The sequence below is a fragment of the Bos grunniens genome, chromosome 10, assembly GCF_055505025.1.
Source record: "Bos grunniens cultivar Pamir isolate PY7600 chromosome 10, Bosgru_T2T1.0, whole genome shotgun sequence".
In the NCBI taxonomy this organism is placed as follows: Eukaryota; Metazoa; Chordata; class Mammalia; order Artiodactyla; family Bovidae; genus Bos; species Bos grunniens.
In genome coordinates this window covers 69,309,256-69,330,764 of record NC_141174.1, presented here as the reverse complement: position 1 = coordinate 69,330,764, position 21,509 = coordinate 69,309,256, and the positions used below count along the sequence as shown (strand labels likewise).

Genomic DNA, 21,509 nt, shown 5'->3' with positions numbered 1-21,509 from the left:
TACATTCAAGGAGTTCCCTTTCTCCTCCCTTAAGAGTCTCATAGAGGGGTTTGCTCTAAGGCTATAATTTGAAATCCAGATATGACAGAACTCGGGTTTCACTGGTGGCTCAGTAGTAAAGAATCTGCCTGCCAATGCAGGAGATGAGAGTTTGATCCCTAGAAGATCCCCTGGAGAAGGAAATGGCAACCCACTCCAGTATTCTTGCCTGGAAAACATGGACAGAGGAGCCTGGCGGGCTACAGTCCGTGGGGTCACAAAAGAAGCCACAGGACTTAGCGACTAAACAACAACAACAAAACAGAACCCAACCTTCCTGAGAAAGCCTTAGAGTTGTCTCTCTATGGTTGGAGATGATAATGCACTAGTTGCTATTTTCCTATCTATGGCCAGGGGTCATGCCCCTGGGCTCAAAACAAATCCTAAATATTGAAGCTGTCACTGTGAGATCCGAGCCCTAGTTATATCTCCTTTTTGCCAGAAAATTTAAGACCCTAATAATGTTTTGATCAGAATCTTGTTTGGTGTCATTTCTTACAATAGACCATCAACAGATTGTAGCAGAGTTCCCTTCTCAAGGCCCAGTCCCCTCAGTTCCCTTGCCAAGAAGTTCCCTTGCCTTTCCAAGAAGATGGGAAGTCCTAAAAACCCTGTGGAAACGCTGCCTATGTAGGTTGGGTAGCCTTGAGGGTATCGGGGTCCCTCCATTCAAAGGCAAAAGGATACTGAGAGTCTGGATTTAGGGGAATAAAGAAAAATGCATCTTGGAGGTCCAAAACCGAGAAATACTAAGGATTCCCTGGCACTTGAGTGAGGCTGGTTAATGGGTTTGAAACCAATGGGTGAAAAGGGATGCCTTCCTCATGCATGGCTTGCATTATACAGGCCTATACGCCCCGCTAGGCTCTTGATGAGGCAGGATCTGGGTGTTCCAAGGGGATTGGCGGGGCCTGATGAGTCTGTGTTTTAGGACTTTGTTGAGCAGCAGTTGGATTCTCCTCAGGGCCTCAGGCTTTAAAGGACATTATCTCTTCCAGGATTATTTTCCCCAGGCCTTAACCTTTTTCATTGGTGGCACACACACATTTTTTCCCTTCCGGGCAGCAAGGTATCCCAAACTTCAGGATCTACCTGTTTTCTAATTTCTTGGGGAATGACTTGGGAATATTTTGATGCCCAGCAGATGGGTCATCTGGCATTACTTGTAGATGCATTCTCTGTTTGGGTTCTTTATCTCCTTGGACTTCACTCTGTCCTTAGACTATAGTAGCTTCTGATTTATTTAGTATAACTCTTCCAAGAAGAGGAAAGGACATTCTGGCATATACAAAAAGGAGTAAGTAACAATAATGGACCCGACTCTGCAGGCAACTGCTGCTGCTGATAAGTCGCTTCAGTCATGTCCGACTCTGTGCAACCCCATAGATGGCAGCCCACCAGGCTCCCTCATCCCTGGGATTCTCCAGGCAAGAACACTGGAGTGGGTTACCATTTCCTTCTCCAATGCATGAAAGTGAAAAGTGAAAGTGAAGTTGCTCAGTTGTGTCTGACTCTTCGCGACCATGGACTGAAGCCTACCAGGCTCCTCTGTCCATGGGATTTTCCAGGCAAGAGTACTGGAGTGGGGTGCCATTGCCTTCTCCCTCTGCAGGCAAGGAGAGACGTAAATCTCCTTTCTTTTGGTTGTCTATCAACTCCTGTCTCAGTACAGTCACGGTTGGAGAGGGGGCTGGCTGGCCAAGTCAGAACAGAGCAGGTGGTTCCAGTGTCTACAGAAAATTCAATTCTCCTCTCTGCCACGTTGAGGGTGACTCGATGGAGTAATGAGGATGGGTCGAGTGGGATCTGGAAGTGGGCAGAGAATTGACCCCATCAGTCAGTGCAAGGGAATCTCTCATTTGAGAGAGATTTGCAAGTAATGAGGGCTGGTTGGGGTTGCCCCTCCAGCATCCCACAGAAGGGGCATTCAAGACATTCCCCCTGCCATTGCCCTCCTTTCTGACAAAAGACACACTGATTGGGCCTGGGTGGCTTCTTGGTGGTCTCTCCAGCCTTCATCTTTTTCCTGTGTAACCTCTCAGACCTTATCATAATTTACAGACTTGGGCATACACCTTTTCATTTCTTTTGATAGCCAAGTAATATTTCATCCTAGCCTGGCTTGCATGATCTTTCATAGTCCCAGTGTGGGTCATGTCTTGGAATTGCATCCCCACCCCCCTGATAAATTTAATGGGGTGTGGTTTGGGAGCCAGTATTCTTGCCTGGGAAATCCCATGGACAGAGGAGCCTGGCAGGCCACAGTCCATGGGATCACAAAGAGTTGGACATGATTGAGCATGCACGCAAAACTTACTATACCAAGAAAATATTCTGTCAAAGAGTTGTGTTTAATTTATGTTAATACTAGTTTAACTGGGGATTGACAAAGTTGTGTCCTATAGAGCAGTTTGAGTAATGGCATTGGTTTCTGTTGTGAGAAGGAAAAGGAAAATCTGTCTGTGCTGTTAGGAAAGTACTAATTGAAGAGAAAAAGCTCTTATCTGTCAGTAACTCTGTATATTTGAATCTCTATACCACGGGAGAAGATTATTCAGAGATGGCTTTTGGGCTCTGATCACACAAGAAATAAAACAATAGTAACTAGATTCTGGCACTGATAAATCACGTTAATTCTAATAGTTAAGTATATTTATAATATCAGTAGAATTTCTTTTAAAAAAGAAGCATACAGTGAGCCTACCAGCAAGTTTTCTTCAGGGAGAATCTTCTTTAATGTCAGGAATTTTTATTGGTTTTCATCCAGAACCTTTGAAAGTAAGCAAGGCTTTTGAGTCCTTAACATAAGGCTAAGCAGTTTGATGGAGGAAAAAATGACAGACTTCTGTTTTCACAAAGACAACCAAATCATTTCCTTCTGGGAAAACAGACTTTATCAGATATAATATTTCTGAATTTGTTTTCCTTTCTAATTGTTTGTTAGTGTTTCTCACAAGATACACATCATGATTCCCGAAGTCCCTAAGAGGTATGGCAATCTCATAACACTGTCTATGAAGATTTTCTACAGTTGAACCAACACAGAATAGAATACTAGCCTTCGTAAAGGCAGCATTGAGATTCGGAACTCAAAAAGTTTATGTGCAGCGAGGTAAAAAATATGCTGAAAATGCTTTATATTTCACCATCATGATCAAAATCTTTATCATCATAAATTCTTGAAACTGAAAAAATGAAGTCAAAGCTCAGTTAGCATTTTATAGCTGTAGAACATCATTTCTACCATTTAAAATAAGACTGCATTCCTAGCATTAGGTATGGATCAGGAAAAGAGTGTAGGTTGAACTGGATAAAAATGATTGCCAGTTAATAACTTCCTACTGTGTGGAATAAAACAGGGGAAAGTCTGCTTCTAACTTCATGATGATTTTTTTGTAATACCATTTTTAAAAATATTTACTTCTTTTATTTTTGGCTGCCCTGGGTTTCTGCTGCTGCGCATGAGCTTTGTGTAGTCAAGGAGAGCAGGGGCTGCACTCTTAACTGCAGTGCGCGGGCTTTTTGTTGCGGTGGCTTCTCTCTGTTGTAGAGCGAGGGCTGTAGGTTGCATGGGCTCAGTAGTTGTGGCTCACGGCTTCAGAGTGCAGGCTGAGTAGTTATGGCATGTGGGCTTCGTTGCCCCGCCGCATGTGGGATCTTCCCAGACCAAGGATCAAACTAGTGTCCCCTGCATTGCAACGTGGCTTCTCAACCACTGGACCACCAGGCAAGCCCTGTAATACCATTTTTTATACTTCACGAAATTCAACATAATGTTATTAACAATTGTCTATATTTTCTCTGAAAACTATAAGACATTGATGAAAGAAACTGAACAACATATTGAAATGCATGGAAAGATAGTCTGTACTCATGAATTAGAAGAATTAATATTGTGAGAATGTCCATACCACCTGAAACAATGTACAGATTCAATGCAATATGTATCAAAATACCAATGGCATCTTTTTTTTACAGAAATAGAACAATCCTAAAATTTGTGTGGAACAAAAGACCCCAAGTAGCCAAAGTAATAATGAGGGAAAAAAAAGCAAAGATGGAGGCATCAGGCAGGAAATTCCTGATTTTAAACTTTGCTACAAAGTTATAGTAATAAAAACAGTATTGTTGTTGTTTTTTAGTCACCGAGTTGTGTCCAACTCTGCAACCCCATAGACTGCAGTGCACCAGGCCTCCCTACCAAAAGCCCTATGGTATTGGCATAAAAACAGACACACAGATCAGTAAACTAGAGTAGAAACCTAAGAAATAAACTCATGCATGTATATCAATTAATTATGATAAAATGAATATTGTATATATGTGTTTACATATATAATGGATAATTGCATCTTTATCCATTGATGGACACTTAGGTTGTTTCCATGTGTTGACTATCGTAAATATGCTGGGATGAACATGGCAGTGCAGATATGTTTCAGAGTTAGTGTTTTTCTTTACTTCGGATATATTCCCAGAAGTAGAATTGCTGGATTATGTGGTAGTTCTATTTTTAATATTTTTGAGGAAACTCCATACTGTTTTCTGTAGTGACTGTATGAATTTAAAATTCTACCACTAGTACAGAAAGTGTTCCTTTTTCTCCACATTCATACCAGCATTTGTTATTGCTTATCTTTTTGATGCCTGCCATTTTAAAAGGTATGAGGTGATATCTCATTGTGGTTTTGATTTGCATTTCTTTAGTGATTAGTGATGTTGAACACTTTTTCATGCACCAGTTGACCTTTTGTAAATCCTGTTTGGAAAAATGTCTTTTCAGGCCTGTGGCCTATTTTTGGATTCAGTCCAGTTCAGTTGCTCAGTTGTGTCCGACTCTTTGCGACCCCATGAATCACAGCACACAAGGCCTCCCTATCCATCACCAACTCCCGGAGTTCACCCAGACTCACGTCCATCAAGTCAGTGATGCCATCCAGCCATCTCATCCTCTGTCGTCCCCTTCTCCTCCTGCCCCCAATTCCTCCCAGCATCAGAGTCTTTTCCAATGAGTCAACTCTTCGCATGAGGTGGCCAAAGTACTGGAGTTTCAGCTTCAGCATCATTCCTTCCAAAGAAATCCCAGGGCTGATCTCCTTCAGAATGGACTGGTTGGATCTCCTTGCAGTCCAAGGGACTCTCAAGAGTCTTCTCCAACACCATAGTTCAAAAGCATCAATTCTTTGGCACTCAGCTTTCTTCACAGTCCAACTCTCACATCCATACATGACCACTGGAAAAACCATAGCCTTGACTAAATGGACCTTTGTTGGCAAAGTAGTATCTCTGCTTTTGAATATGCTATCTAGGTTGGTCATAACTTTCCTTCCAAGGAGTAAGCGTCTTTTGATTTCATGGCTGCAATTACTATCTGCAGTGATTTTGGAGCCCCCAGAAATAAAGTCTGACACTGTTTCCACTGTTTCCCCATCTATTTGCCATGAAGTGATGGGACCAAATGCCATTAGTTTTCTGAATGTTGAGCTTTAAGCCAACTTTTTCACTCTCCTTTTTCACTTTCATCAAGAGGCTTTTTAGTTCCTCTTAACTTTCTGCCATAATTTCCTTACAGGTATTTGTTTTTTTTATATTTCTGTGTTGTTTTTTTTTGGATTCGGTTTTGCTGAATTTTTCTAGGTTGTTCAGTTTGTTGGTATACAGTTGTTCATAATAACTTTGAATGTTTCTTGTTTATCTGTATGACTTTTCTCCTCTTTCATTATAATTTTTTTTTCATTATAATTTTATTGATTTAGATCCTCTTTTTTCCTTGACTAGTCTAGCTGAAGATTGGTCTTTTCAAAGAACTCTTTAGTTTTTGTTCATCTTTTCTATTTTCTTGTTCTTCATTTTATTTATTTCTGCTCTAATCTTTGTTTCCTTTCTTATGCTAACTTTTGGCTTGGTTTGTTGTTATTTTTCTAGTTCTTTGAGACACAGAATTGTGTTATTTGGCATATTTCTTGTATCCTAATGTAGAAGTTATTGCTATGAACTCCCCTCTTCTGCTGTATCCCATGAGTTTTAGTATGTTATTTTTCCATTTTCATTTGCCTCAAGACTCTCTCTCCTCAAAGGCTTTTTTAAAAAATTGAAGTATAGTTGATTTATAATGATCTGTTAGTTTCAGGGATTCAGCTATACATATCATACATATATGTATGTGTATGTGTGTGTATATATATATATATATGTATGTATATATATTCTTTTCAGGTTCTTTTCCCTGATAGATTATTATAATATATTGAATATAGTTTACTGTGCTATACAGTAGAACCTTGTCCCCACAGACTCTTAAAGGTATTGCTTTGTTGTCTTAACCTTCAACATTGCTGTAGATATTTAATTCCAAATCATTTGACTGTGACCTTTTTATTTTTAAATTAACTTTTATTGGAGTTATAGTTGATTTACAATATTGTATTTCTGCTGTACAGCAAAGTGAATAAGTTATATGTGAATATACATATATATATACACACACATATATCCACTCTTTTTTTTAGCTTCTTTTCCCATATAAGTCATTATAGAGTATTCACTAGAGTTCCCTGTCTACATAGAGCGTTCTTACTAGTTATCTATTTTATATATAGCAGTATGTATATGTCAGTGCCAATCTCCTGATTTATCCTTTGCCTGGCTTGGTAATCATAAGTTTGTTTTCTCTTTGCACCCGTGACTCTATTTCTGTTTTGTAAATAGGTTCATTTGTACCATTTTTTAAGATCCCACATAAGTTGTATCATGATGTCTGTCTTTGTATTACTTTATTCGGTTTGACAGTCTCTAGGTCCATCCACATTGCTTCAAATGGCATTATTTCGTTCTTTTTATGGCTAAGCAGAATTTCATTGTATATATGTACCACATCTTATTTATCCATTCCTCTGTTGATGAACATTTAGGTTGCTTCTATGTCTTGGCTAATGTAAATACTGCTACAGTGAACTTGGGGTACATGTGTCTTTTCAGATTTCAGTTTCATTCGGATATGTGCCCAGGAGTTGGATTGCTGGATCATATAGTAGCTCTATTTTTAGTTTTTTAAAGGAGCAATCCCCAGCCTTTTTGGCACCAGGGACTGGTTTCCTGGAAAACAGTTTTTCCACAGATCAAGGTGAGGATGTTTTCAGGATGATTCAAATACATTACATTCACATTTATTACATTTACTGAAACATTCCACTTATTACATGCCCTTTATTTCTATCATAATTACATTGTGATATATAATGAAATAATTTTACAACTCACCACAGCTCAGAATCAGTGGGAGCCCTGAACTTGTTTTCCTGAAACTAGATGGTCTTATCTGGAGGTGATGGGAGACAATGACACCCAAAGTATGTTGCTTATATCCAGTCTACTCCTTCATCTCATTTTGGTTGCTATCACTGCAGAGAACCCTGCTTCACAAAGGTATTTTGCTGGAAATGGAAGCAAGATTTTCAGTGATTTGTGTCAATCTCAGGATATTCTGCCTTGACTTTAATCCAGAATGTATGAAGATTTGAAGTTGATAGCTCAGTTGATAAAGAATCTTTCTGCAATGCAGGAGACTCCAGTTCGAATCCTGGGTTGGGAAGAGCCCCTGGAGAAGGGATAGGCTACCCACTCCAGTATACTTGGTCTTCCCTTGTGGCTCAGCTCGTAAAGAATCCGCCTGCAATTTGGGAGACCTGGGTTCGATCACTGGGTTGGGAAGATCTCCTGGAAAAGGGAAAGGCTACCTACTCCTGTGTTGTGGCCTGGAGAATTCCATGCACAGTCCATGGGATCACAGAGAGTCAGACACAACTGAGCGACTTTCACTTTCAAACTTACTTTTAAGGCCGCCGTCATTTGTAGTCTCAAACAGTTGCTCTTCTAGAACAAAGTCAGTTCACCTGGCTTATTCACAAATGGATCTTGGATATATTCCTCCTAGTTTGGAGGTCTTGTGTGGTTGGGAAGTAATGTTCAAACACTCTTGAAATCTGACATAGGTGATCAGGTACCAGCTGGGAGAAAGAAGGCCCTGGCTCACTCTCTTTCAAAATCTGTTAATATTTGAAACATATCAAAAATCCTAATGTTCACTTGTCACCCCCATAATCCCAGTTTGGCTTTAAATGTAGTCACTTTATCTGCCAACTTATACACAGTTGTTATTCTCCCCTAAAGTGACAGATTGAGTTCATTGAGCAGGTTAAATATGCCACACAAGTAAGCAAGTTTTGTGACCTATTCTGTGCCACTGAATTATGCTGCCAGTGGTAACTGTTTTCCTAAAAGAACTCTCTGGAGTTCTCTCATAACTCAAAGACTCTGGCCAGAGATCCACCTTTCGAAAGCCATCTCCCTCTGTGTGCTCTGTGTCCATCGCCTCATAGAGCTGCATGAACAGATGTGAGTTAAGGGCATATACTTTAATGTGGTTGATAATTTTAAATGCATCCTGCAAAATGTTAAGTTCAGGTGACATTTTCAGCTAGCCAACATTTCTCTATGGATGACAAAAAGAATGAACAGACAGAGCCAAAACAAAAACAACACCCAGTTGTGGGTGTGACTGGTGAGGCAAGCAAGGTCTGATGCTGTAAAGAGCAATATTGCATAGGAACCTGGAATGTTAGGTCCATGAATCAAGGCAAATTGGAAGTGGTCAAACAGGAGATGGCAAGAGTGAATGTCAATGTTTTAGGAATCAGTGAACTAAAATGGACTGGGATGGGTGAATTTAACCTAGATGACCATTATATCTACTATTGTGGGCAAGAATCCCTTAGAAGAAATGGAGTAGCCATCATGGTCAACAAAAGAGTCCAAAATGCAGTACCTGGATGCAATCTCAAAAATGACAGAATGATCTCTGTTCGTTTCCAAGCAAACCATTCAATATCACAGTAATCCAAGTCTATGCCCCGACCAGTAATGCTGAAGAAGCTGAAGTTGAATGGTTCTATGAAGACCGACAAGACCTTTTAGAACTAACATCCAAAAAAGATGTCCTTTTCATTATAGGGGACTGGAATGCAAAAGTAGGAAGTCAAAAAACACCTGGAGTAACAGGCAAAGTTTGGCCTTGGAGTACAGAATGAAGCAGGGCAAAGGCTGATAGTTTTGCCAAGAGAACGCACTGGTCACAGCAAGCACTATCTTCCAACAATACAAGAGGAGACTCTACACATGGACATCACCAGATGGTCAATATCAAAATCAGATTGATTATATTCTTTGCAGCCAAAGATGAAGAAACTCTATACAGTCAACAAAAACAAGACTGGGAGCTGACTGTGGCTCAGATCATGAACTCCTTACTGCCAAATTCAGACTTAAATTTAATAAAGTAGAGAAAACCACTAGACCATTCAGATATGACCTAAATGAAATCCCTTACGATTATACAGTGGAAGTGAGAAGTAGATTTAAGGGACTAGATCTGATAGAGTGCCTGATGAGCTATGGATGAAGGTTCATGACATTGTACAGGAGACAGGGATCAAGACCTTCCCAAGAAAAAGAAATGCAAAACAGCAAAATGGCTGTCTGAAGAGGCTTTACAAATAGCTGTGAAAAGAAGAGAAGTAAAAGGCAAAGGAGAAAAGGAAAGATATACCCATTTGAATGTGGAGTTTCAGAGAATAGCAAGGAGAGATAAGAAAGCCTTCCTCAGTGATCAATGCAAAGAAATAGAGGAAAACAATAGAATGGGAAAGACTAGAGATCTCCTCAAGAAAATTAGAGATCCCAAGGGAACATTTCCTGCACTATGGGCACAGTAAAGGACAGAAATGGTATGGACCTAACAAGCAGAAGATACTAAGAAGAGGTGGCAAGAATACACAGAAGAAATGTACAAAAAAGATCTTCACGACCAAGATAATCATGATGGTATGCTCACTCACCTAGAGCCAGACATCCTGGAATGTGAAGTCAAGTGACTGTAGGAAGCATCACTATGAACAAAGCTAGTGGAGGTGATGGAATTCCAGTTGATCTATTTCAAATCCTGAAAGATGATGCTGTGAAAGTGCTGCACTCAATATGCCAGCAAATTTGAAAATCTCAGCAGTGGCCACAGAACTGGAATCAGTTTTCATTCCAGTCCCAAAGAAAGGCAATGCCAAAGAATGTTCAAACTACTGCACAGTTGCACTCATCTCACACGCTAGCAAAGTCAAGCTCAAAATTCTCCAAGCCAGAATTCAACAACATGTGAACCGTGAGTTTCCAGATGTTCAAGCTGGTTTTAGAAAAGGCAGAGGAACCAGAAATCAAATTGCCAACATCTGCTGGATGATCACAAAGGCAAGAGAGTTCCAGAAAAATATCTATTTCTGCTTTATTGACTATGCCAAAGCCTTTGACTGTGTGGATCACAATAAAATGTGGGAAATTCTGAAAGTAATGGGAATACCAGACCACCTGACCTGCCTCTTGAGAAACCTGTATTCAGGTTAGGAAGCAACAGTTAGAGCTAGACATGGAACAACAGACTGGTTCCAAATAGGAAAAGGAGTACGTCAAGGCTGTATATTGTCACCCTGCTTATTTAACTTATATGCAGAGTACATCATGAGAAACACTGGACTGGAAGAAGCACAAGCTGGAATCAAGATTGTCAGGAGAAATATCAATAACCTCAGATATGCAGATGACATCACCCTTATGGCAGAAAGTGAAGAAGAACTAAGGAGTCTCTTGATGAAAGTGAAAGAGGAGAGTGAAAAAGTTGGCTTAAAGCTCAACATTCAGAAAACTAAGATCATGGCATCCAGTCCTATCACATCATGGCAAATGATGGAGAAGCAGTGGGAACAGTGTCAGACTTTATTTTTTGGGGCTCCAAAATCACTGCAGATGGTGATTGCAGCCATGAAATTAAAAGACGCTTAGTCCTTGGAAGGAAAATTATGACCAACCTAGACAGCATATTAAAAAGCAGAGACATTACTTTGCCAACAAAGGTCCATCTAGTCAAGGCTATGGTTTTTCCAGTGGTCATGTATGGATGTGAGAGTTGGACTGTGAAGAAAGCTGAGTGCCAAAGAATTGATGCTTTTGAACTGTGGTGTTGGAGAAGACTCTTGAGAGTCCCTTGGACTGCAAGGAGACCAAACCAGTCCATTCTGAAGGAGATCAGTCCTGGGATTTCTTTGGAAAGAATGATGCTAAAGCTGAAACTCCAGTACTTTGGCCACCTCATGCGAAGAGTTGACTCATTGGAAAAGACTCTGATGCTGGGAGGGATTGGGGGCAGGAGGAGAAGGGGACGACAGAGGATGAGATGGCTGGATGGCATCACTGACTTGATGGACGTGAGTCTGAGTGAACTCCAGGAGTTGGTGATGGACAAGGAGGCCTGGTGTGCTGCGATTCATGGGATCACAAAGAGTCGGACACGACTGAGTGACTGAAGTGAACAGTTGTTGATGTTTTTTTGTAATGTCATTAGGGTTTTCTATATACATTATCAGGTCGTCTGTAAACAGAGACAGTTTTACTTCCTTGTTTCTGATTTGGATGCCATTTATGTCTTTTTCTTGACTAAGTGATCTGACTATGACTTCTAATAGTTTGTTCAAAAAAAAAAAAAATTAGCGGGCAATCTCATCTTCTTCCTGATCTTAGAGAAAAAGCTTTCAGCTTTTCATTATTGAGTATGATGTTAGCTGTGGGTTTGTCTTATACAGCTTTTATTATGTTGAAGTATATTCCAGCTGTACCCACTTTGTTGAGTTTTTTTTATCATAAATAGATGTTGAATTATTATGTCAAATGTTTTCTATGCATCTATTGAAGTGATTATGATTTGTATCCTTCATTTTGTTAATGTGGTGTATCGCACTGATTTGTAGATATAAAACAAGGCCTTGCATTCCTGCAATAAATCCCACTAGATTTGGGTGGATGATCCTTTTAAAGTATTGGTGATTCAGGTTTGCTAATATCTTGTTGAGGATTTTTGCATTTCTGTTCATCAGGAATGTTGGCCTGTTTGCTCTTTCCAGAGTGTCCTTGTCTACTTTTGGTATCAGGGTAATGCTGACCTCATAAAAGTAGTATGGAAGTGTTCTTTTCTCTTCGATATTTTGAAAGAGTTCGGGAAGGATTGGTATTAATTCTTCTTCAAATATTTGGTTAAGTTCACCATTGAAGCCAACTGATCCTGCACTTTTGTTAGTTGGGAAGTTTCTTTTTTTTAAATAGGAAAAAAAAGATATTTGGCCACATCGGGTCTTAGTTGCAGCACACGGGGTCTTCTTTTTGTCATGCGGGGTCTTTTGTGGCAGCACATAGATTCTAGTTATGGCACATGGGCTTCGGTAGTTACAACAGACAGGTTCTCTAGTTGTGGCACATGGGCTTCGGTAGTTACAACAGACAGGTTCTCTAGTTGTGGCACATGGGCTTCGGTAGTTACAACAGACAGGTTCTCTAGTTGTGGCACATGGGCTCCAGAGCGTAGGACTCAGTAGTTGCAGTGCACAGGCTTAGTTGCTCCACAGCATAGGGGATCTTAGTTCCCTGACCAGGGATTGAACCTGTGTCTCCTGCATTGCAAGGTGGATTCTTAATGACTGGACCATCAGAGAAGTCCCTGTTGGGAAGTTTTTGATTGCTGGTGAAGTTTCATTACTAGTAATCAGTATATTCAGATTTTCTGTTTCTTCATAACTCTGTCTTGGTAGCTTGTTTATTTCTAACAGTTTATCCATTTCTTCTAAGTTGTCCAATTTGTTGGCATATAAATGTCCATAGTAGTCTTGCAATCCTTTGTATTTCTGTAGCATCAGTTGCAGTTTCTCTTTCATTTCTGATTCTGAATCCTTTCTATTTTTCTCTTGGTGAGTCACCTAAATATTTGTCAGTTTTTTTATCTTTAAAAAAATACAGCTTTTAGTTTCCTTGATTTTTTTCTGTTGTCTTCTAGTCTCTATTTCATTATCTGATCTACATTATTTCCTTCCTTCTACTGACTTTGAGCTTCATTTGTTCATTTTTAGCTTCTTGAGGTGTCAAATTAAGTTGTTTATTGAGACCTATTTTATTTTTTCATTTAGGCACTTATCACTATGAATTTCCTCTTAGAACTGCTTTTACTGCATCCATTAAATTTTGGTATGTTGCACTTCTGTTTTTATTTCTTTCAAGGTTTTATTTTTCTTTTTGTTCTTTTACCCATTTGTTGTTTGGTAGCATGTTTTATCTCTGCATATTTGTGATTTTTTTAGTTTCCTTCTTATAAGTGATATTTAGCTGCATACCATTGTGATTGAAAAAGATGCTTGATATGATTTCAGTCTTCTAAATTTAATAAGATTTGTTTTAGAGCCTACATTACTTTGCCAACAAATGTCTGTCTGGTCAAAGCTATGGTTTTTCCAATCATCATGTATGGATGTGAGAGTTGGACTATAAATAAAGCTGAGAGCTGAAGAGTTGATGCTTTTGAACTGTGGTGTTGAAGAAAACTCTTGAGAGTCCCTTGGACTGCAAGGAGATCCAACCAGTCAATCCTAAAGGAAATCAGTCCTGAATATTCATTGGAAGGACTGATGCTGAAGCTAAAACTCCAATACTTCGGCCACCTAATGTGAAGAACTGACTCATTGGAAAAGATCCTGATGCTGGGAAGATTGAAGGCAGGAGGAGAAGGGGACGACAGAGGATGAGATGGTTGGATGGCATTACCAACTCAGTGGACATGAATTTGAGCAAGCTCCAGAAGTTGGTGATGGACAGGGAAACCTGGCCTGCTGCCATGGGGTTGCAAAGAGTTGGACAGAACTGAGGGACTGAACTGACTGACTACCTCAGGTGGTTTTGTTGCTGCTTCTCCTTTGATTAGCAACTGTTCTGCCCTTTGGAACTCAGAGAAAGTCATGGAGTCCAGAGTCCTGCTACAAGGAATAGGGAATCGAAGGCCTCCATGCCCAGGAGTCCCACAGGGCCCTGCTCAGCATCAAACCTACATGGCAGGGACTAAAACCCAGCCAAAACCCGGTTTGGAACTTGAACCCACATAGCTGGGACTCAAACCCAGCCCAAAGGCACAGTTTTCTAGCTGAGATCACAGACCTGGTTTCAGGACCAAATGAAGCTGAGGTTCTTGATGTCTCATTGCAGAAAGAATTCAGTAAAAGACAAAGTGATAGGTAAAAATGTGAATTTATTCAGAGAGAAACATACTCCACATACAGAGAGTGGGCCATCACAGAGAGCAAGTGTAGTCTCAAAATGTGGTGTGGTTAGCTTTTAAGGGCTGGGTAATTTCATAGGCTAATGCGTGAGAGGATTATTCTAACTATTTTGGGGGAAGAGATGGAGATTTTCAGGTCTAGTCAGTTGATTTGTCTTGGACCCATTTGATTCTAATCAGTTTGTGTTGTGTCCTCGGGCTGTCTCATTCTTTCAAAGATTGTGCCCTGCCCCCTTACCCTTGTTTCAGTATTTGTCTTTCTCTTTCTGATGTTCATCATTTAGTATAATAATCTCTAGTTGTATCTATATCACTGCAAATGGCATCAAATGGTTTTTTTTTTTTTTTTTTTAATGGCTGAATATTCTTCCCTGGTGGCTCAGAGGGTAAAGCATCTGCTTGTGATGCAGAAGACCCAGGTTTGATCCCAGGGTCGGGAAGATCCCCTGGAGAAGGAAATGGCAACCCACTCCAGTATTCTTGCCTGGAGAATCCCATGGACAGAGGAGCCTGATGGGCTACAGTCCATGGGGTCACAAAGAGTAGGACACAACTGAGCGACTACACTTCCACTTAGTATTCCATTGTATATATGTACAGGAAAGCCTGGTATGCTGCAGGCCATGGGGTTGCAAAGAGTCAGACATGACTGAGTAACTGAACAATGATATGTACCACATCTTCTTCATCCATTCACCTGTTGATGAACATTTAGGTTCTTTCCATGTCTTGGCTTTTGCAAATAGTGCTTCTGTGAACATAAGGATGCATGTGTTTTTTGAATTATGGTTTTCTCTGGATGAATGTCCGGGAGTGGGATTGCTGGATGGTATGGTAGCTCCAATTTGCCTTGATTCATGGACCTGACATTCCAGGTTCCTATGCAATATTGCTCTTAACAGCATCGGACCTTGCTTCTATAACCAGTCACACCCACAGCTGGGTATTCTTTTTGCTTTGGCTCCATCCCTTCATTTTTTCTGGAGTTATTTTTCCACTGATCTCCAGTAGCATATTGGGTACCTACTGACCTGGGGAGTTTCTCTTTCAGTATCCTATCATTTTGCCTTTTCATACTGTTCATGGGGTTCTCAAGGCAAGAATACTGAAGTGGTTTGCCATTCCCTTCTCCAGTGGACCACATTCTGTCAGATCTCTCCACCATGAACCACCCATCTTGGGTTGCCCCACGGGCATGGCTTAGTTTCATTGAGTTAGACAAGGCTGTGGTCCTGGTGTGATTAGATTGATTACTTTTCTATGAGTATGGTTTCAGTGTGTTTGCCCTCTGATGCCCTCTTGCAATACCTACCGTCTTACTCGGGTTTCTCTTACCTTGGGCGTGGGGTATCTCTTCACGGCTGCTCCAGCAAAGTGCAGCCATTGCTCCTTACCTTGGATGAGGGGTATCTCCTCACCACCGCCCTTCCTGACCTTCAACATGGGATAGCTCCTCTACACCCATGGTGACTGCAGCCTTGAAATTAAAAGACACTTACTCCTTGGAAGGAAAGTTATTACCAACCTAGGTAGCATATTCAAAAGCAGAGACATTACTTTGCCAACAAAGGTTCGTCTAGTCAAGGCTATGGTTTTTCCTGTGGTCATGTATGGATGTGAGAGTTGGACTGTGAAGAAGGCTGAGTGCCAAAGAATTGATGCTTTTGAACTGTGGTGTTGGAGAAGACTCTTGAGAGTCCCTTGGACTGCAAGGAGATCCAACCAGTCCATTCTGAAAGAGATCAGCCCTGGGATTTCTTTGGAAGGACTGATGCTAAAGCTGAAACTCCAGTACTTTGGCCACCTCATGCGAAGAGTTGACTCATTGGAAAAGATTCTGATGCTGGGAGGGATTGGGGGCAGGAGGAGAAGGGGACGACAGAGGATAAGATGGCTGGATGGCAGCACTGACTCGATGGATGTGAGTCTGAGTGAACTCCAGGAGTTGGTGATGGACAGGGAGGCCTGGCATGCTGCGATTCATGGGGTTGCAAAGAGTCGGACATGACTGAGCGACTGATCTGATCTGATCGTATGGTAGCTCCATTTTAGTTTTCTGAGGGGCCTCCGTAGTGGCTGCACCTATTTACATCGCTATCCACAGTGTAAGAGGGTTCCCTTTTCGCCACACTCTCTCCAGCATTTGTTATTTGTAAAGTATTTAATGATGGGCATTCTGACTGTCATGAAGTGGTTCTCATTGTAGTTTTGATTTGCAATTTTAAATAATTAGTGATGTTGAGCATCTTTTCATGTGCCTGTTGACCATCTGTATGTCTTCTTTGGAGAAATGTCTATTGGTCTTCTGCCCATTTTTTGATTAAGCTGTTTCTTTTGTTGTTGTTGTATGAAAAATATTTTCTCCTATTCTGTAGACTGTCTTTTTGTTTTGTTTATGGTTTCCTTTGCTGTGCAAAAGCTTGTAAATTTGATTAGGTCCAATTAGTTTATTTATTTATTTATTAGTCCAGCCTTGGGAGACTGACCTAAGAAACCATTGGTATGGTTTATCTTAGAGAATATTTTGCCTATGCTCTCTTCTAAACTTTTATGGTGTCATGTCTTATGTTTAAGTCTTTAAGCGGTTTTGAGTTTATTTTTATGTATGGTGTGAGTGTATGTTCTAACCTCATCGATTACATGCAGCTATCCAACTTTCCCAGAACCTCTTGCTGAAGAGCCTTTTTCCCATTTTATATTCTTGCCTCCTTTGTCAAAGATTAACTTACTGTAGATGTGTGGGGTTATTTCTGGGCTCTTTGTCTTCATGCTATTACCGCACTCTATTGTCTGAAATTTGGGAGAGTTATGTTTTTTTCCCTCAGCATTGCTTTGGCAATTCTGGATCTTTTAGGGTTCCATGTAAAATTTCGGATTATTTGTTCTAGTTCCGTGAAAAACATTATGGGTAATCAATAGGGATTGCATTAAATCTGTTGATTGCTTTGCGTAGCATTGCCATTTTAACAATATGAATTATTCCAAGGGCATGAGATATCTTTCCATTTCTTTGAATCCTCTTTAATTTCCTTTTTTAATGTTTTATAGTTCTCAGCATATATTTTTCACTGCTTTGGTCAGATTTAATCCTAGGGGTCTTCTTGTTTGCTTGCTTGTGACTTTATTTTTGCTTATGGCCGTGTCTGGTCCTCATCGCTGTGCGTGGGCTTTCTATGCACGGGCTTGTCATTGCAGTGGCTTCTCTTGTTGCGGAGCATGGGCTCTAGGGTTCCCAGGCTTCAGTAGTTGTGGTGTGTGGGCTCCATAGTTGCTACTCGAGGACTTTAGAACATGGGCTCAGTAGCTGTGGCTTTGTTGCCCTGTGACACGTGGGATCTTCCTGGACCAGAGGTCACACCCATGTCCCCTGCATTGGCAGGTAGATTCTTAACCACTGGACCACCAGGGAAGTCCAAGATGACACTTAATTTTAAAAGAGAAAACTGAAGTGTAGTTTGTACAGCAGCAATGACAATGACCTGATAATGATGTGGAGCAAGGCCCTGTGGGCCTCCTGGACACGGAGGCCTTTTTGTCCCCCATTTCTTATAAGCAAGACTCCAGCCTCCAAGACCTTCTTGTGAATTCGATTCAAACAGTTGCTAATCAAGGGAGGAGTAGCCACAAAACTGCCAGAGGCAAGATTAAAGGGATCAGAGAAACTCAGAGACCCCCACCACCTAAAACCCTAGTGAAGTGAAGTCACTCAGTCGTGTCTGACTCTTTGCAACCCCATGGACTGTAGCCTACCAGGCTCCTCTGTCCATGGGATTTTCCAGGCAAGAGTACTGGAGTGGGTTGCCATTTCCTTCTCCAAAACCTAAAACCCTACACACACCCTAATCTTGTTAGCAAACCCACCCACCCTATTGAAATTTTGCAGAAGAAAGAAGAATGCAAGACTGTTACTTCTTTGATCCTTATGACATACCCCTGCCTAACTATATGTTAACTGTCGTTCAGTTGGACTCTTTGCAACCCCAAGGGCCACAGCACACCAGGCCTCCCTGTCCCTCACCATCTCTTGGGAGTTTGCCAAGTTCATGTCCATTGCATTGATGCCTTGTTGTGGCGAAGGGGCTTGCATAACTCAATGAAGCTCTGAGCCATGCTGTGCAGGCCCGCCCAAGACAAACGGGTCATAGCAGAGAGTTCTGACAAAACCTGATCCTCTGGAGGAGGGAATGTCAAACCACCCCAGTACACTTGCCATAAGATCCTCATGACCTGTATAAAATGCCTGACTATATAGCCTCTCTCTATTCCAGGGATTGGAAGTGGGGGTTGCACAGTTCTTGAGTTGCTAGCTACTTTGTTCTTCCTTTTCCTGGCAAAGAAAAAAAGCCACTCTTTCCTTCTTCATAACTCTGTCACCGTATTTCTGTACATAGAGAGCCAAGATTTTGGCAGCAATGACATCTCCAGAGATTTTTGTCTGCATCTACTGGGGCAGAGAGGTTGGCGGCAGCAGTAGGTACAGGTGCCATTTTAAAAGGGGCTATTTGTTGACATTCCCCTTCTAATATTTCTTTAGTTGGCGTGCTGCTGCTGCTACTGCTGCTAAGTTGCTTCAGTCGTGTCTGACTCTGTTCGACCCCATATATGGCAGCCTACCAGGCTCCCCCATCCCTGGGATTCTCCAGGCAAGAGTACTGGAGTGGGGTGCCATTGCCTTCTCCACCTTGGTGTAAAGAAATGCAACCAAAAAAAAAAAAAGAAATGCAACCAATTTCTGAATGTTGCTGAATTAATTTATTAGATCTAGTAGTTTGTATGTGGAGTCCTTATGATTTTCTATATATAGTATCATGTCATCTGCCTATAGTGACAGTTTTACTTCTTCTCTTCCAATTTGGATACATTTTATTTCTTTTTTTAATTTATTTTTTTTATTGAAGGATAATTGCTTTATAGAATTTTGTTGTTTTCTGTCAGACCTCAACATGAATCAGCCATAGGTATACATATACCCCCTCTCTTTTGAATCTCCCTCCCCAGCCCACCCCTCTAGGTTGATACAGAGCACCTATTTGAGTTTCCTGAAAGTGAAAGTGAAGTCGCTCAGTTGTGTCTGACTCTTTGCGCCCCCATGGACTGTAGTCTACCACACTCCTCCGTTCATGGGATTTTCCAGGCAAGGGTACTGGAGTGGGTTGCCATTTCCTTCTCCAGAGCATCTTCCAGACCCAGGGATCGAACCCAGGTCTCCCATATTGTAGGCAGACACTTTACCATCTGAGCCACCAGGGAAGTTGAGACATACAGCAAATTCCCGTTGGCTATCTATTTTACATACAGTAATGTAAGTTTCCATGTTTCTCTCTCCATACATCTCATCCTCTCCTCCCCTCTCCCCATGGCTATAAGTCTGTTCTCTATGTTTGTTTCTCCATTGCTGCCCTGTAAATAAATTCTTGAGAACCATTTTTCTAGATTCCGTATATGTGCGTTAGAATACTATATTTATCTTTCTCTTTCTGACTCACTTCACTCTGTATAATAGGTTCTAAGTTCATCCACCTCATCAGAACTGACTCAAATGTGTTCCTTTTTAAAAAATATGGAACGCTTCATGAATTTGCATGTCATTCTTGCACAGGGGCCATACTAATCTTCTCTGTATTGTTCCAATTTTAGTATATGTGCTGCCGAAGCAAGCACCATTTTATTTCTTTTTTATGTCTGATTGCCTTACTATTTTGAATAGAAGTGGTAATAGTGCACATCCTTTGTCCCAGATTTTAGTGGGAAGACTTTTAGCATTGAATATTATATTGGATGTGGGTTTGTCATAAATGGCTTTCATATGTTGAGATATATTCCTTCTATACCCACTTTGGTAGGAGTCTTTATCATGACTGGATGTCGAATTTTGTCGAATGCTTTTTCTGCATCTCCTAAGATGATCATGTGTTTTTGACTTTTATTGCTGTGGTGTGTTACATTGACTGATTTGCCTATGTTGAGCCTTCCTCGTGAACTCGAGATGAATCTTACTTGGTCATGGTGTATGATTTTTTTTATGTGTTGTTGGATTTGGTTTACTAATATTTTGTTGAGAGTTTTTGCATCTATATTCATCAAAAATATAGGCCTATACTGTTTTTACTTGGCAATATCTTTGTCTGGTTTTGGTATCAGGGTGTTGGTGGCTTCATAGAATGTCTTTGGGAGTATTCTCTCTTCTCTAATCTTTTGGACGAGTTTGAGAAGGATCAGTATAGGTTCCTCTTTGTATGTTTGGTAAAATTCACCATGAAGCTATCTGGGTCTGGACTTCTGTTTGTAGGGAGTTTTTCTTTTAAGTTATAGGTTTCATTTTTAGTTATTAGTCTATTCAAATTATCTATTTCTTCTTGTTTTAATTTTGGTGGTTTGTATGATTTTAGAAAGTTGTCTATTTCTTCTATTTTATCAAATCTGTTGTCATGTTTTGGCATACTGTCAGTTGAGATTTATCCTTTTTCATATTTTATTTTATTTATTTGATTTCTGTTTCCTTCTTGCTGAGCCTGGCCAGAGGTTTGTCAATTTTGCTTACCCTTTCAAAGAGCCAGCTCTTAGTTTTATTGATTTTTGTTTTCTATTGTTTTTTAATTTCTATTTCTTTATCTCCTCCCTGATCTTTATTAATTTTTATTTCCTTTTTCTGACTTTAGTTTTGTTTGTTCTTTTTTCTAATTCTTTTAGGTTGTATGTTAAGTTTTTTATTTTTTCTTACTTTCTGAGGAAGGCCTATATTACTATGAACTCCTAAGCTTTAATTCTAAGAACTTCTTTTGATACATCCCATAGATTTTCTATGGTTGTGTTTTCATTGTCATTTGTCTCCAGGTATTTTTTGATTTCTTTTTGATGTCCTTGTTGACCCATTGGTCTTTTAGTAGCATTTTGTTTAGGACCTATGTAATTGGGTTTTTTTCTCATTTCTTTTCCTGTGATTGATTTCTAGTTTCATGCCATTGTGGCCAGAGAAAATGTTTGAAATAATTTCTATCCTCTTACATTTTTTGAGGTTAGTTTTGTGCCCTAGTATGGGGTCAATGGCACCCCACTCCAGTACTCTTGCCTGGAAAATCCCATGGATGGAGGAGCCTGGTAGGCTGCAGTCCATGGGGTCGCGAAGAGTTGGACATGACTAAGCGACTTCACTTTCACTTGTCACTTTCATGCATTGGAGAAGGAAATGGCAACCCACTCCAGTGTTCTTGCCTGGAGAATCCCAGGGACAGGGGAGCCTGGTGGGCTGCCATCTATGAGGTCACATAGAGTCGGACAT

At 40.6% G+C, this 21,509-nt stretch overlaps 1 protein-coding gene and 1 non-coding gene across 19 annotated transcripts in view; one reads left to right on the top strand and one right to left on the bottom strand.

Moving 5' to 3' along the window:
- Positions 1–21,509, top strand: part of TSLIG3B (tRNA splicing ligase complex subunit 3B) — a 70,412-nt gene that overhangs the window by 8,099 nt on the left and 40,804 nt on the right. The window lies entirely within an intron of this gene.
- LOC147364786 (U6 spliceosomal RNA) lies at positions 19,785–19,891 on the bottom strand. Its single transcript, XR_015135650.1, has one exon. It is a non-coding gene; the product is annotated as a U6 spliceosomal RNA (small nuclear RNA).